Genomic DNA, 16,727 nt, shown 5'->3' on the forward strand with positions numbered 1-16,727 from the left:
ATCTCTCTCTCCCTGCTATTTAGAACAGCTCATAGCAGCACACACACACACACAAAAACATGCAGCAACACTTGTTTTCTGCAGTTTGCAGCTGGTCCAGATGTGGGCTGGTCAACCCGGTGCCTGTTTCTTTTGCCCAGTGGTAGAAGGAAGCAGGTCCCTTTTCTACTAAAGCTCTCAGACACACACACACACACACACACACACACACACACGCCCTTCAGTTCACCTCACTTTACCGCCATCTCTTCCCCATCCCCTAATCCAACAATCAGACGGCAGCTTCAATCAACAGAGCTAAAATTAAAATCTAAGCCACGCTATGTATAGCCCTGATCTGTCTCTGCCAGCATGTAGTGCGTGTGTGTGTGTGTGTGTGGGGCATGTTTTCCCTAGGACACAGCTAACCCCCAGAGGCCCTGATTATAGGTAAGACAATGCTGCCTGGCACTGGGGAAGGGAGAGAGAGCAGAGGAGCTGCCAGTGGGCCTCCTCTCACCTCCTCTCTCTCTCCTTCTCCTGACCCACAGGAGGGGTGGGACCATGGCAGGAGCCCCCGTGATGCCTCCATGCCCCTCCGAACGTGGTGGTGGTTCTCTGCCAGTAGTGAATGGTGTGATGCAGCTACTCCCACACAACCAATCTCCGGTGGCCATGAACTTATTCAACGCTTTTGAATATTATCCGAACGCACGGCTTGGCGTCCGTTGTGGCTCTGCGTTCGGTTAGACACCGATTTATTTTCCTGCATTGGCCACGTGCAAAGATCAAAGACATGTGAACGTTTTACAGAATGACAATGTGCAGCGTTCATGCATCAGCGGTCAGAGTCAAATGTTTAGTGAATGCAACACAGGGAGAAAATTCATTTGATGGAGTTTTTATTTTATTTATTCATTTTTAAACCGGTTTCGTGTGTGTGCATGGGTGTGTGTGCGTGTGTCTAGCTGACAACACTGATGCACCAGCGTCAATGAAAGATGCACAAACTCAGCAGCCATTAGGATGGCTGGGCTGCTATTTGGACAGGGAGGCTCTGATTTGATTGGGCTGAGCGCTTGAATGGGGCCCCAACAATGGGAGTGTGGAAAGAGGGACGGGCCTGGTCATCACGCCTCAGAGAGCCCGAGTGACAATCGTGTGAAGGTGTGCCAAGACAGAGAGGAAGCAGACAAACAGAAAGAGAGAGAGAGAGAGACAGAGAGAGAGCGAGAGAGCTGGGGGAGGGGTGAATGGGAGACAGGGGGTGTAGCAGAGACCCAAATATGCCAGCCGTGCCTGATCTGGACACATTCCTGGACTTCAGAGGGTACATCAAACACCATGCACAAATGCCCCAGAATCAAAGGGGGGGGGGGTGTGTGTGTGTGTGTGTGTGTGTGTGTGTGTGTTTAAGACAGAGCAGGGGTATTGGAGTGTGAGCATCATGTGAGCAAAGCAGTTCCAAGCTAGAATTTGACCATTTTCAGGAATTCAGCGGGCTTTGTGGTTCTGGTGGAAACATGCCCTCTCTGAACAAATCCAACCAATATTAATGGTTTTTAAAAATAAACGTAAACCGAGACCCTCGGGGACACCCCGTTCTCCCTAGTTTATATCACCTCCTTCCAATCAAGAAAAGACTTGATATCTTCACCTCCTGCTCCACTCCCAGTGAGATCACCAGTACAAACAGAGACTCGTACCACACGATATTTCCCCCCCCCCCCCCACCCCCCCCTTAGATAGCGCTATGACAACAGCAGTTTTTTTCAGGAGAAGAACCATTAGCCTTAGAAGTGATAAAACTTTGACTGTTGCTACGTTTACAGTCTAAGGCATTTATGGGCGCTGTGGGCGTTTGTTCTCCACAGCGGTTGCGCTACACGCTAACGCTAAAACGCAGAGGTGACCGGAGGCGTCGGCTCACGGGTGGGGGTGGAGTCCAGGCAACATCTCACCTGTGGTACTGGGTCTGGAGGAACTGAAACTCCTCCTTGATGCGGTCCAGGGGTCTCGGGGTAGGGTGAGCTTCAGAGACTGAGCCGGTGCTGCTGCAGCCGCTGCCACCGAGGACCCGGGGGGTGGCTGAAGAGGTGCCTGCATGAAAAACAGAGGAGAGGGGGGGTGTGAAAGTGGGCGTGGCCGTGCGTATGCGTGCAAGGTGAATCTATTTACAGCCTGGGTACGGAAGAAGTTACAGGCTCACTGAATGTCTTTGAGGGACAGGACTAGGACATCCCTTGCATTAGTAACAGCAGTTCTGGGTGTGCTCAGTTAACATGCTTCAGAACCTCAGGACTGTGTGCTAAAGAGCACATGACACTAGCAGGAAGTACTTTACAAAATCAACATTTATGAATGCACAAAGTAGTTCCTTTTGGGTTGGGGAGGGGTGTGAGGGTGTGTGTGTGTGTGTGTGTGATGCATACACACTCAGACACTGTGTACAAGGCAACACTGAAGGGCACAGATGAAAGACAAGCTCCCCACCACGAGCAGTAATGATGGGGGGGGGGGGGGTCTGACACAGGGACCATTGTTAGGGGATAATGCATTAGAGACAGATGTGTGTGTGTGTGTGTGTGTGTGTGTGTGTGTGTGTGTGTGTGTGTGTGTGAGCATAGGCGTACATGACAGTATGTGCACATGTGCGTGCACAAGCGGAGGAGACTATCTGTTCAAATTAAGACATTTGCTTAAAATTAAGCCCGGATTAGAAAGGACCCGGGAAAGAGGGACCCCCTCAGAGCGCTCTACCCACAAGGCTAGCTGCTCCGTGCCAGCCGCACCAATTAGGCCCCCGGCCTCAGGCTAACGCATGCGGACAGGCAGACAAAGCCCCTCTGGAGCTGGAAGGCCGGGCGCTACGTCTGAGCCGAGGACCTCTCGCCCGCGCACACACACTGCTGCTCTGCGTTTTGCTCACACAAACACATTCGTTTCCTCCCCACCCCCATTTAACGAGCCCGGAGAGAGAGAGAGAGGGGGGGGGGGGGGATGTGTGTTAGTGGACTGTCCCGAACGCTGCCATACTTCCAACCCATGTAATGTCTGCTTGCGTGGTAACCGAACCGCTGTGCGAACCACGCTAGTTAAACGCTCGCGACACGCGAGGTGACCCGAGATCCCCGATCGCACGTCCGTCGGCGTCCTGCAACCCGTCTGTGCATGAGATCCAAACACACACGCGGAGGCAGAGGACAATCGAAGTTCGCTTCGAGAAAGGTGGCAAAGGGTAGGTCAATGCGGGGTGGGGTGGGGGCTCTGAGAGGGGACTTTGGGGGGTGGGTGGGGGTGAAGGAAGCCCCTTGGCTGGGGGCTCAGGAGAGGGCTGGTGCATTGTTAGAGGGCCCATAACGAGCTCCTCTCTCCAGCACTGCAATTCAATCCACCGCCCCCATGCCTGGACTCACGCAGCTCCGACCTAGCAGGGAGCACGCACACACATCAATTACTCCTCCCATGCTAAAGAAAGGAGCCCGAGGAACAAGGGGAGGAAGGCCAAAGGAGGGAGGGGGGGAAAGAAAGCCAGGAAGGGAGGGAGGGAGGGAGGGAGGGAGGGAGGGAGGGAGATTGTGTTCTATTCCTTCTCTTCATCTCACAACCCCCACCGCCTCTGTTCTGATATGCACCTCCTATTGTGCGCCTCTATGCACAGGTGCAAAGACACTTCCGGAAAAGGAAATAGGGCCCTTTCACTGAAGGGCCCTACCAAGTGGCCCTGAACACCGACCCCACCACGAGCAGTGCCGAAGTCTGCCGCCGCCTTGCCACGACAAAACCATTTTGGCTCAAGTCCCGTGTCGTTGGCTAGTGCGTGGCAGCCATTTTGGGTCCACGTTTGCACAGATTCACCATATCTGTTGTGTTCAGGGAACCTGCTGGCACATCTTCAGTAACGTCGTGCGGTCTGGTCCCTCAGGCGTCCTGCCAAGAGCCACAGCCGTGGGGCTGAGCAGAGGCGTCAGACGTGCAATGCCCTTTGTCTCCTGGGCTCATTAAACCGCCCCAGTTTTAACTGAATCAGTGTGGGAAGATCCAAGAGACACCCAGGGCTGGTAATGATTTAAAACTGGTGCTAAATTCAGCACCACAGGTCTTTAAAGGGAAACGATGTCCAACTACTACTTACTTCTTTAGTAAAAAGAGACTGTAGATGTGTAGTGAAGGCACTCTATAGGTAGCGTCTGGCTATATTTATACGCAAACGCAAGTACATCGCCACATTTGTTTATTTATTTATTTCCGAGATGGGGAAAGCACGGGAAGTTTGATCGCAGAGTTCTCGCTCTGTAAATACTTGTTTTTTTTTTCCACATGCGAACATTTCAAACATGTCTACCATTTTACAGACGTGCTGAAAGGCACATGAGCAAGTGCAGACAGTGGCACATCTCGCAGCTCACGCCCCGGCTCAGACGCCGCCAGCCCGCCCGCCCAGCACCGAGACTGCTGTTATCCCCTCAGGGTTTGAAACAACAGTTCCTTTCATTTTGTCAGAGGTCTGACGGGAGAAGCACATGACTCCCGTGCTGGCTCTCCCCGAGAAGCTCCGTGACGCCGGGCGGCCTCAGAGGCCGGGCGCGCCGACATCTGCCGCCGTGTTTATCTCCCTCTTTGAAGACGACGTTTCTGTCTCCCGCACGAATTACGGGAGATGACTGGGCCCTCCAAAACTAACTAGAAGCTTCGGGAGTAAAAGCGAAAGACTTGACTGGCACCTTTCAGCGATCAGACGTATCTGCAAACGTGATCCGTAAAGACAGGCTAGGGTGGAAGAGGCGGACGTGCCGAACTAATGAGAGAGATTCGCACGCAGCCGCTGACATCATCGGTTACTTGAGCTTCGGTGGAAGTCCCGACTGGAGATGCCCCCGCGGAGTGAGCGGGTGTGCTAATTATAATCGCACTTTCCCAGGAAATAAACAGTTAGCGTTAACATCCAGCCAAGCTCACACAAGAGCACCTCTGAGCACCGAGCAGCCGCCTTCCTTTCCCAGGGAGAGAACACCTCCTTTATCCTGGAGGTATCGCACCTCCTTTATCCTGGAGGTGCGATACGCAAACACAGCACACAGCATGACGAGCGTGTGTGTGTGTGTGTGTGTGTGTGGCGGCCCTGCGGAAAGCCTTTGAAGTTTAGGACTCGACGAACCATTCAAATAAAGTGTCAACAACTGCCGGTTATTTGCATATTAAAGCACCGCCCCCAGGATTCTGACCCGAGCGTCGGCTGATTTTACTGATCGGCTCGGATCTCCAAGATATGGCCCAGAAATCTGCAACTTCCACACACGGGGGGCTGGTGTGAGTGCGAGAGCACCAGTGTGTGTGTGTGTGTTTTTGGAGGTGGGGCTGGCACCTGTTTCATTAGTGCCACACATCTTTTCTCTCCCATCTCCACAAGCTCGTTATGCAAATTTCCACTGCTGTCAGGATGCATTAGCGGTGCTGGACGGCTGCCTTGTCTGATGCATTAATTGCTGTAGGTGCCTTCCTTTATTAGGTAACCGCGAGACTGTTTGTCCCTTCTGTTCTGGGGATTTTACACAGCTGCATCATACTCCACAACCGCTCCGGATCCGGGACGCGAGTTCTGCAGTGGATGTGCTGCCCGGGCGGGCTTCCAGGGCCTGAGTGACAGGAGCCGTCGGGCATGTGAGAAACTTCAAGCACAGGCTGGACTGACGATGGAGACTCTCCCGCACCCGCTCACCCGCCGAGCCGCGGTACGTCCCCGGCGAGCCGAAGCTGGAGGAATGTATCCTCGGTTTCTGATCTAGGCCGAGTGTCTCGTTTTTTTCCGGCAGATGAAGCTGGAATGTGGGATGTGGGCAGGGGAGGCAGCCCCATGACTCACAAAAACAGGAACAACTTCTACGCAGAAGAGCTGAAGGAAGCTGCCCACATCCACCAAGCCCCCCCCCAATGACCAGAGACAATTCTCAGCTTAAATGAGTTCAGATTAGTCTTCAGATGTGTTCCTGAAAGACTCACCTACCACAGACCATAATAATATTAATAATTAGCCACATCTGACTCTGCTAGAAGGTGTTTGTAGGTGTTTGTTTGTGTGACCGTACATAGAGTGTTGGATTAGGCTCTGAGCTAAAGTGCTACAGGAGTTGGCCCTCAACACGCAGGGCCACAGATGTCTACCTTAAATGACAGCCAAGGGAAATGTAGGTCATGGTACTTAATTATGAGAGTCCTGATTGTTCAACTTGTAAGACTGTAAATAGCTGGGTGTACCTATTGGAGAAAATACATCCTGAATATAAAAATACAGAGACTATTTGATAACAGCTATGATTGTTTCAGAAGTGTGTGAGTGTATTTATTTTTTGCCATTTTTTGCACCTAAAACGATGTTTAACAGGGTATCCAAGACCAGGTTGCATGTTACATAGTGTTCAATTATTCCCATTAGATTTTCCTTGCTCTTCCTGAGGAAGATCTTTCACCACGACGTTCACAAGGAGCACCAAGCTTGGGAAAAGGACACACTGAAACACAAACGCCCAAGCTTGGTAGCTCAATCCAGATATGAAGTATGTTTTTCTTTACTGCACCGTGTTATATATTTACACTGAGGGCTTGCTAAAGTGCATTCTGTCATTGCATACACTGCTATACACAATTGTGTATTGGTACGATGATAATAGAAGTTGAGGTGAATTGAATAAGTGAATGAAGGCCACAGCCCAAGGTTCTGGCATCACAAACAGGCAGGCGCACACGCAGGCGCACACGCAGGCAGACACGCACGCAGGCAGACACGCACGCAGGCAGGCAGACGCGCGCAGGCAGGCAGACGCGCGCAGGCAGGCAGACGCGCGCAGGCAGGCAGACGCACGCAGGCAGGCAGACGCACGCAGGCAGACAGACACACGCAGGCAGACAGACACACGCAGGCAGACAGACACACGCAGGCAGACAGACACGCGCAGGCAGACAGACACGCGCAGGCAGACAGACACGCGCAGGCAGGCAGACACGCGCAGGCAGGCAGACGCGCACGCAGGCAGACGCGCACGCAGGCAGACGCGCACGCAGGCAGACGCGCACGCAGGCAGACGCGCACGCAGGCAGACGCGCACGCAGGCAGACGCGCACGCAGGCAGACGCGCACGCAGGCAGGCAGACACACGCAGGCAGGCAGACACACGCAGGCAGGCAGACACACGCAGGCAGGCAGACACACGCAGGCAGGCAGACACACGCAGGCAGGCAGACACACGCAGGCAGGCAGGCAGGCAGACACACGCAGGCAGGCAGGCAGACGCAGGCAGGCAGGCAGACACATGCAGGCAGGCAGACACATGCAGGCAGGCAGACACATGCAGGCAGGCAGACACATGCAGGCAGGCAGGCACACACACACACACACACACACACACACACACACACACACACAGACCCTGGTGCATCTGCCTTCGTGTCACACAACCCCACTCCCTAGTGGAATCTCATTTCCATCCCTTAGGAAATGAACAGTGGAGAATTCTAGGGGTAGTGCTTAGGGCCACTGGGGGAAGGGAGTGTGAACTATGGGGAAATCTCAGGGAGGCTCTCCCCATGTGCCGCCTGGATCAACCACGTATTTATTAACTGTTCTTAAAAAACTACGAATTCCATACATTGCCTGTACAAAGCAGACACAGTGTTATCTCCACAAAACATGATATTTACAAACACAACGGCCTACGAGCTGCTAATATAGATCTTGTTTCAGGAAGACAATAAGCACTTTTAAATGCTAAATGGTCTATACATTTTAGGATTGTGTTGTTTATTTCAGAACTGGGAGATGATGTTTCCTAAAAGGTTTGATGATTCATGAAATGTACAAGTATAGTTCACTACTGGACATGGACACACATGAACAGGGCTTCAATGTATCACATTTCGTCCACTGCTGCACTGTTACAATTGATTAACACATTTGCACACCCAGGAAAACTCGCTTACTATGTGTAGTATATGTACAGTAATAAGCCAACAGACCTCTATAACGCCAGTCCACACCAAAGATAAACAACTGATCCACCGTCCCACACCAGCAACTCGAGACCTGGCCCATTATGAACCATCAAACAACTTTGGGTACCAAAGTACCAGTTCATTTGGCGGAACGGTAACTACTACTTCTTAAAACAATCTTAAGGCCGGTTTGAAGCGAAAAGTGGTTATTTTGGTCCAACCATTTTTGCTTTCACCACAAGCTAGTTTCAAAACCTACGGGAATGTTTAACACGGTCAACAAACAAAGGGTGTCTACACACTGCATAAAAATACGGATTCCAGTGGACACAGTCGATGCACAGTTCAATAATAATGTTTTTTTTCGTAAAGTGGCGCAACTTACCGGGGGTCGATTCTGGGGAAACATTGCGGATGGTTTGTCGTGATTTAGCGGTCTTCTTCCAGCGTTGTTTTGTGCAGGCGGATGTAGGAGGGAGTTTGAAGCTATTGTGGCTCTCACAAGTGCATGTGGCCTCGTTGCAGTGGGGCGACGGTGGAGCGGGAGCTCGCGCGCTGCTCTCGGCTCGCGCGCCCCTCGCTCGAGACTCCCTTTGTTCTGGTTATCGCCGAGCCACAGAGAAGCGGCGCAACGCGGCCCGAGACGCCCGCTTTCCGTCTCCCGTCTTCCTTACCTCGAACGAGACAATACCGGCGCTCGGCTCTCGCTGGTTCCCCGCCCTGTTATATTTTGCCGTGAAAAAACCGAGAAAGAGACGTGGCTAGCTGGTTCTCTCGCTCCCGAGGCGGACACGACTCTCGACGCGGCCGCTGCCTCTTTTGTCTCGCCCGCTGTCCCGCTCCGTTCACACAACACTCCTTCCTCCTCGCCCGATTCTCTCTCCTTCCTTGCTGAACCTCCACAGCTTTTCAATGGGAGATTCGAGTTCTTTTCTTGTGAGAAACACGCACAAATCCCTCCCGCAGCGTATCTGAAGGGGGGGGGTTGCCTGTCTAATTTCTCATTCTCGCTAGCAATTGTAAATAAAAGTCTTAGGGGGACCGAGCTAGTGCTTTGATCTTTATTAACGTAACAACAACAGTTTTGCAAGAGTTGAGCAATTGATACAGAATAAGGCCCTGAAAATATTTTGCTCGTTATCAAAATAAAAGGCTCGTCTATTTTTGTGTAAACGTGCATGATGTAAACCTCGTGTTTTCGATGTTGATCAATTACATTTACACCACTGACAAAATATCAATTTGTAGGTTACATATCCCCTTTGGATCTTCAAATTTTATATACAGTATATGTAGAATTTCAATAGAAAATCGGGTGCAGTTGAATTGTTCAATGATTGAATGAAAGCTCCACGTGGGGTTTGACCCAGCCACAATCAACATTAGCTAAAGCACCAATCAGCGCTCAGCACACCCACGTGGGGGTAAACTGACCGTAAGCTGATTGGACCGCGTCACTACTATAGTCCCCCAAAACGTCAATCAAGTGTACACAAACGACCGAGAAAACATTTAACTCTTTCGCTGCACGGAATAGAGCTTGAATTCAATTGCTTTTGTAATGAAAACTATTATATTTGTGATTATAAATGTAAATATCTGTATTATTGTTTTGATTCGTGTTACATTCTTACACTACCAACTGTCGATTGCTGTAGGTTGTCAGTATATGCAAAATGTCTCATAACCTTGTCTCTTTTGTAGCATTATCAAACCACTTTCAAACGTCAGTAATTCTGTAATTCAGTAACCGTGCTGAGTGGAAAATATCCAATTTGGATTCTGTTAACTTGCCCAAAGTTACTATTAAGCTTTGGGAGAAATTATATATATATATATATATATATATATATATATATATATATATATATATATATATATATATATATTACAGTGATATAGATATATGTGTACATTTTCTGCAGTGTGTGCTAGTAAACACGTTTACTGTAGCCTCTAAGACAGAACTGCGTTATTTCCATTCAATCTTCTGGCCATGTGTCGACCTTGGAAATCCTTGAGAAACGGACCCGAATTTCAGAGCGTGAACAGCCTCTTTCGATTAGGCCGGTAATGACGCAAGTGCTGTTTGCCTGTTATCAATCACTGGTCATGTTTCTGCAACACATGGACTAAGTTGTCCCTTGCCCCATACCACATAAATAAACAAATAAATAAATTGGTATTCCGGATGCAAGACCGTTTTATTTGGGTCCATAGTTGTTGAGACGGAGGGGGTGGGTTGGTGGGGGTGGTCTGTTTACTCACTGTGAGATCCCCGACCTACTCAACGTGGAGCACACGGGGAAAACACTGGCATAAGGAACGGTGAGGAAGGATGTTGTTGAACGAGAGATCGAAATAAAGAGCTTACAGGAGGGAGGGGGATTATTGCCATTATCTCCGTATGAATTTTAATACCAGGAGCTGATCTTTCCGTACCGCTTCTGGGATTGCCTTTATTAACAGTAGTCATGGGGAAGTCAATGTATTACAGAGCTATACTGCAGAGTGGTTCGTGTCAGATGCTGATGGCATGTGTACTGTAGTGAGTGTGTGTGTGTTTGTGAGTGCAGGGTGATGTAACACTAGTGGTATTAAATGTATTAAATGTGATAAGCAACTGCCAGTTTTTGTGGCATATTTTCATGACAAGTTAGTGTCTCACCAAAACCTGGATTTTTAAAGTTTGCACTAAACCACATCCAAGATGAGATGATCCAGGTTGTGCTCTTCATAGCGCCTATGGTCAATCCGGAGTTATTCGCTCTTTATGTCCTATTAGTAATGTAGGATCCCGTTTTCGCGTTGACCAGGTAGTGTGAAGGTGTGCGGTTACTGATTGATTTATTTGCTTCTCTTTTGGAAACAGTTGATAGATCTCGTGTTACCTCACATCATGAGTAAACACGTTAAAGCAAGAACAATTATACGGAGATCATGGAGCAGGAGCTCCTTATATACAGAACTAAACTAATGAACAAACACATTTTCCATTGGTTGATATAATCCTTCTCTCTCTCTCTCTCTCTCTCACACACACACACACACACACACACACACACACACACACACACACACACACACACACACACACACACACACACATGTCAGCACAGGGATGGCAGGCTGAGTTATTCGATTCACCTCCCTGCGGGCCCCCCCTCCCTTATCCATCCATCCTACCCCCTCCTCTCCCCTCCTCTCCCCAGGGAAAAGAGTAATGACCCACATCAGTCGCCACACGCACACACACAAACATGTACACACACACACACACACACACACACACACACACACACACACACACACACACACACACACACAAACCTACGTGAACTCTCTCTCTCACACATGCGCACACAAACACAATCAAACACATTTGCACCCACAGGCATGTGTTACTGGGAACACAGTAATTCCACTTCACAATCATTAGCTACCTTCGTCAAGTCTAGACCACTTAATCAGTCAACGGTTCACACATATATTGCTCACAAAAAATCCCAGTATAATACCATTCCAAGCTTACAAAATGTATTTGGATAAAATGTACAGTGCAATGTCATTGTTTATGGGTTTTGTTCTTGTCTATTTCTTTCTAGGAATCAGTGAACTTGAAAAATAACCTATAGCTGTTGGTCAGAAGACACACAGGCTAGTGAATCCATTTTATACATACATGTATGCTCGAAAAATTAAGAGTAAAAACATATTATTCTTTAGAATTTGTAGACATACATGCATCATCACACACCGTCCATATATAGGTTTAACGAAACAGAGCGTCCGAAACATCCATGTTATCTATACGAGCTTTGATTGCCCCCCACTGGTCATTCGTGGTATTGTAAGCCACAAGGCGCATGACCGTAACCATTTTGGTTCAGTAGCTTCCTGAGAGAAACTAGCATTTTGGAATGGACAAGTGCAATGACATCCGGGTCGTCGAGATGGCTTATTGAGTTGCTTCCAAGATGTTTTAAACATGATAGTACCACTCACGCCAACTCGATCACTTATAGTAGGTTTCATTTTACCTATGAACATTCAGCCAATCACAGCCGTTTTCGACTGCAAAAGGGAGAAACTTCTTCAGTAGTTGGCAAAGGGGCTTTGTTAGTGTATGGACCAGAGGTTCTGGATGAGCTTAGAAGCGTTGTTGGTGCAAACCTGACAGTGTTTACCTGAAATGCTATAGCTCAGAGTATGAAATCAATCAGTCGGCTTATGATAGAAAAATACCGACTTATTAGTCTAATGTTTCTAGCAAAGTTACTTGAGTAAAATGCAAGCTGTTGATAAGATGACATTACATAAAATATTTATGGACTGGGATGTCCACATCGCTCATAAATCGACGCTATTGTCTCCTGTACTAAGTGTCATGCAACGCCGCTAGACCGCATGCCGAGTAGCTAATACTTACGCCATCTGGTGGACATTAAAACTAGCATCTAGACATTAAAACTAGAGCATTTACTGGATTAACTTTTGTTTTGTTTATCTTAGATATTTGAATTAAATAATTTAAATAATAAAATTCTTTCATATATATATATATATATATATATATATATATATATATATATATATATATATATATATATATATATATATATATATATATAATCATCACAAAATGCATGTATATTAATGGTCAATAACGTAAAGAATAACGTATGCTGCGGGAATTCCCCCAAACCAAACCATATCTTCACGCACCTTGCTTTGTTCACAAGGGCACAGTCAGGCAGAGACAAGAAAAGATAATGGGACACACATACATCCTCCACTGGAACTATGGGGCCCAGCTCACACACTGAGATACAGTCCAGACTATTACCCCATCTCCACTAAAATGTGATGTTGGCACTATGCTTTCTGGTAGGTGACCAGAAAAGATTCTTCCAAGCCCAGATTGGTCCATCAGACAGATAGTGAAGCATTATTCATCACTCCAGAGAACATCTCCACCTCTCAAGAGTCCAGTGAAGGTGTGCAGCACACCACTCCATACAACTGCAGCTCCTGGTATGGGTTCTTAGGCTTGTGAGCATTATGGGATAATCATGGAAACCAATGTTGTGAAACTCCTGGCACACAGTTCCTGTTGCTTCCAGAGACGGATTGGAACTGTGCGGTGAGTGATGGAACAGAAGATTTTTATGCCATTTTTATGCACTACGTGCTTCAGCGCTTAAAGCTTCATGGCTGAGCTGGTGTTGCTCCTGCAAACTTCCATTTCACACATAATTGTACGTGCAGTTGACTGGGGCAGATCTTGTAGCAAATGTGACACCCCATGTCAGCGGTGTGTTTAAAGTCACAGAGTCCTTCAGTGTGACCCGTTCTGCTGCCAGTGTTTGTCTGTGGAGATTGCATGCCTGTGTGCTTGATCTTATACACCCGTTAGCAATGGGTGTACCTCTGAAGCCCCTGAACTCAGTAACAAGGCAAGGTTTCCATAAACATTTGGCCATTTACTGTAATAGTGTTTCCAGATCTAACCGGTTAAGATCAAGCTGAACTTGTTGATCACATAAAGAGCAAACCTTGTCCTTTTTCTGCATTGCCAACTCTAATCAAATTGATCCTCGTGGATCTTTCTGCTTGCTATGTCATAATGAGTTCATTTATTTGAAATCTGATGATGGGATTTCGGAATGACACTGGCAAAAAGATCCCAAGCACGTTACAGATGAGCAGTCTAATGGGATATTTGTTATGCCCCTCGTGCTAAGGGTAAGTATTCTCACATATATACACAGTAAGGGCACAGTTTCACACATTGTACTTCTGAAGATTGTTGTTGAGATGCTGTCTCAATACAACAAAAGAAAGTTTTGTTTATTTGGTGAATAGCTTGTTTATCTCTGAGTATATATGTTGTTATATCTTTATATAACAATTCCTCGTCCTAGTAGATTTGTTTCTGATCGGCCTCGTGGCTGATCAGAAACCATTTTGGTGAAGGAAACGTCCCTGGTTCCCTGTTAAAGGCAGGACAGTGTCGTGCCATCATGTGCTCAGGAACCGACCCAAAGTCAGCAGGCAGTGAGAGGGGCTGGATTTGACTGGCTTTGTTTCACCACACAGGCTGGGGCAATAAGGGCCTGTGAGGGCAATAAGTCTTATCACATTGAACATGTCTGACTGGAATTTGTCATCAGTCCCCTCACTCAGCCAAAGGAAAGGTCTTTCCAGGTGATGGCAGGCTGGAAATGCAGGCTACGTTTTCTTTGCCTGGCAGGCATTTTCATCATAATTAGCAGCCATAGTTCTTGCAGAGTTTGTGTGACAATGTATTCTATATTTGCGACAGTACGTGTTAATAGTATGCATTACCAGTAATTTGTTCTGCATTTGTTAGACCATGTTGATAACTCATTAATAAAAAACTGCATTCAACAGTAACACGGTGTTCATTTACATTGGTTCATATTTGCTGTCATTACAGAATAGGAAAGAATCACCATAGCAACACAGATGCTCTTTCTTGTACAACACCACCAATCTAAATGTGGAGACTGGTAGAGGCTATAGCATAAGGAGAAGAATCAGTAGTGGTTTACACTGGCCTTAATTTAGCGAATGATGTCAGTTTGCTTTGAATGTCAGATCTCACATCCAGATTTAGGTTACCACACTGTTTTACTATTTGCTCTGTGTTAAAGCCAAGCCTGTTGGTCATTGGATGTGGATCGAACAAATGGATCAGTGTGTTTCCCTTATGCAGTGTGAGGTGTAAACACAGGCCTACAGTGCCGTGCATGGCTTCACCCTTCAGCATCTAACAGTCAAACACATTCAAGTTGCCAGCGTACCTAATCTCAACGTGGTCACGGACTCTCAGCAGTCAGGACGAACATGACCCTGCTGCGGTCTCATCGTCCTGATGCACGTAGCACACAAGGTTCGGACCGTCCAGGGGCCACAGGCTGGAGGTTTTGAAGATCATCACATTGTTGGATATGTTTGGTGGTTTTCAACCAGACCTCACTGATAGCGTTAATCCTGAGAGACTTACCATAACTCTGATTCTCACCGGGCTTAAAACAAACATAAACGTTGTCTATGTCTACGTCTATATTAACAAATATAAATACGATTCACATCTGATAAATGTATTTTATGAAGAAGCAGTCTGTCATTATGGCGAGACGAGTTCTTGGATAATCTGAAAAAAGTGCCAACAATGTTTTGGTTACACCTTTGTCAGAAGCAACAATCATGTTTACAGCTAAACATCAGATATATGAGGTCATGTCATTGGTGATCTTGTGAGATTTCTGTTTATGAAAAGGAGATCCTTTAGTCTGTTTGAAAGTTGAATCCTAGTGACTGCATTTAATCCTACAGTTTGGGTTAAGATGAAGAGCAGTGGTGTTGACAGGGTTAGGGTTGAGGTTTAATGTTACATTGAAGAGGAATGGTGTTGACAGGGTTAGGTTTTAGGCTCAGGGTTACAGTGACTGGTGATAGGTTTAAGGTTAGATTTTTCTATGAACAATTTTAAATTGAGTCTGCAATTTTATTATGTCTGTCATGAGAAAGGCGACTATATACGTTATTATAATAACCGTGAAAACGAAACTGAACGGTTAACAAAACAGTCTGAACAGGAATTCCAGGGTAATTTCTGTGGTAAATTGACAGGAAAATGGCCTGACGTGCAGTTAAAATGACGGTCTGCTCATAAAAGGTGATTCATATATTCATGTATGCCTTTATATACTTAATCCAAAGACCTTGAATGCGAAATAAAACTAAGAGCTCTGACTTTACAAACACCTGGGGGTATTACAGGCAATGCAAAGACGTTTCATTGTATAAATATGGATTTCTTTTTCCTTGCTTTAGTGTCCATAACAAGAAAAACATACTGGTAACTTTAATTCTACTCTGTACACAATGCTATATTCTATTCTGTATAGATTTAAGCTCAAAATATTTAAGCTCTGCATTCGGCCTTGGCTATGAACAAAAGTTACAGAACAGATAAGAACAGATAAGTTACCGAATAGATGAATTGCCTCTTTTGTACAAATATTGAAATAATGGCTGCTAGACCAGGAAGTGGTTCTATGGTGTAATGGTTAGCACTCTGGACTTTGAATCCAGCGATCCGAGTTCAAATCTCGGTAGAACCTTCGCTAAGTTTTTCCCCCCCGATATGTGCATGTGTGAATCAGTGTTTAAACGTTAAAAAAACGTTAACTTTATCGTAAGGATCTTAAATTGAGTCTCATTTGTGAGTGATTAATAAATTAATGTTCCGAATTAAGCCACTTTCAATTTTTTATTTCGAAATTTTAAGATTTTTAAATTTGTGTTGCAATGATTTCCCCCACTTCCCAGATGCGTCAGTATATCGCAAAAGTAAAGACAGTAATTTGAATAGAGAAATAATTCCGCATAAGGCGAAGAACACCAGACGATGCTGTCTCAAGCCTTTAAAAAGCATATGGACATTTTTAGTGTCATTTATCATTGCAGAACAAACCCATTCGCAGCACTTCTGAGATGGCCATGTCAACTGGACATCAGAGACCCACAGCAGAGGTAATTTAAATATAAATGTGTATTGTGTACAAGCAGGCATGTGTCTTTATGGATGTACAGGTGCAAAATGGCCCAGTGGTGTTAAATCATCCAACCAAACCATCTGGAGCCCTCTTGGGAAAAAAGATTATGTCAAAAGGGAAAGGACCAGAATAAGAGGTAAACTGTTCTCACTTTCGAGATGAGTTATGAGATGT

At 46.6% G+C, this 16,727-nt stretch overlaps 1 non-coding gene across 1 annotated transcript; it reads left to right on the forward strand.

Annotated features, from left to right (window-relative positions):
• The first annotated feature begins 16,046 nt into the window (after positions 1 to 16,046).
• On the forward strand, positions 16,047 to 16,118 carry trnaq-uug (transfer RNA glutamine (anticodon UUG)). The gene has a single exon. It is a non-coding gene; the product is annotated as a tRNA-Gln (tRNA).
• Positions 16,119 to 16,727: the final 609 nt, after the last annotated feature.

The sequence above is a fragment of the Brachyhypopomus gauderio genome, chromosome 12, assembly GCF_052324685.1.
Source record: "Brachyhypopomus gauderio isolate BG-103 chromosome 12, BGAUD_0.2, whole genome shotgun sequence".
NCBI classification, from domain to species: Eukaryota; Metazoa; Chordata; class Actinopteri; order Gymnotiformes; family Hypopomidae; genus Brachyhypopomus; species Brachyhypopomus gauderio.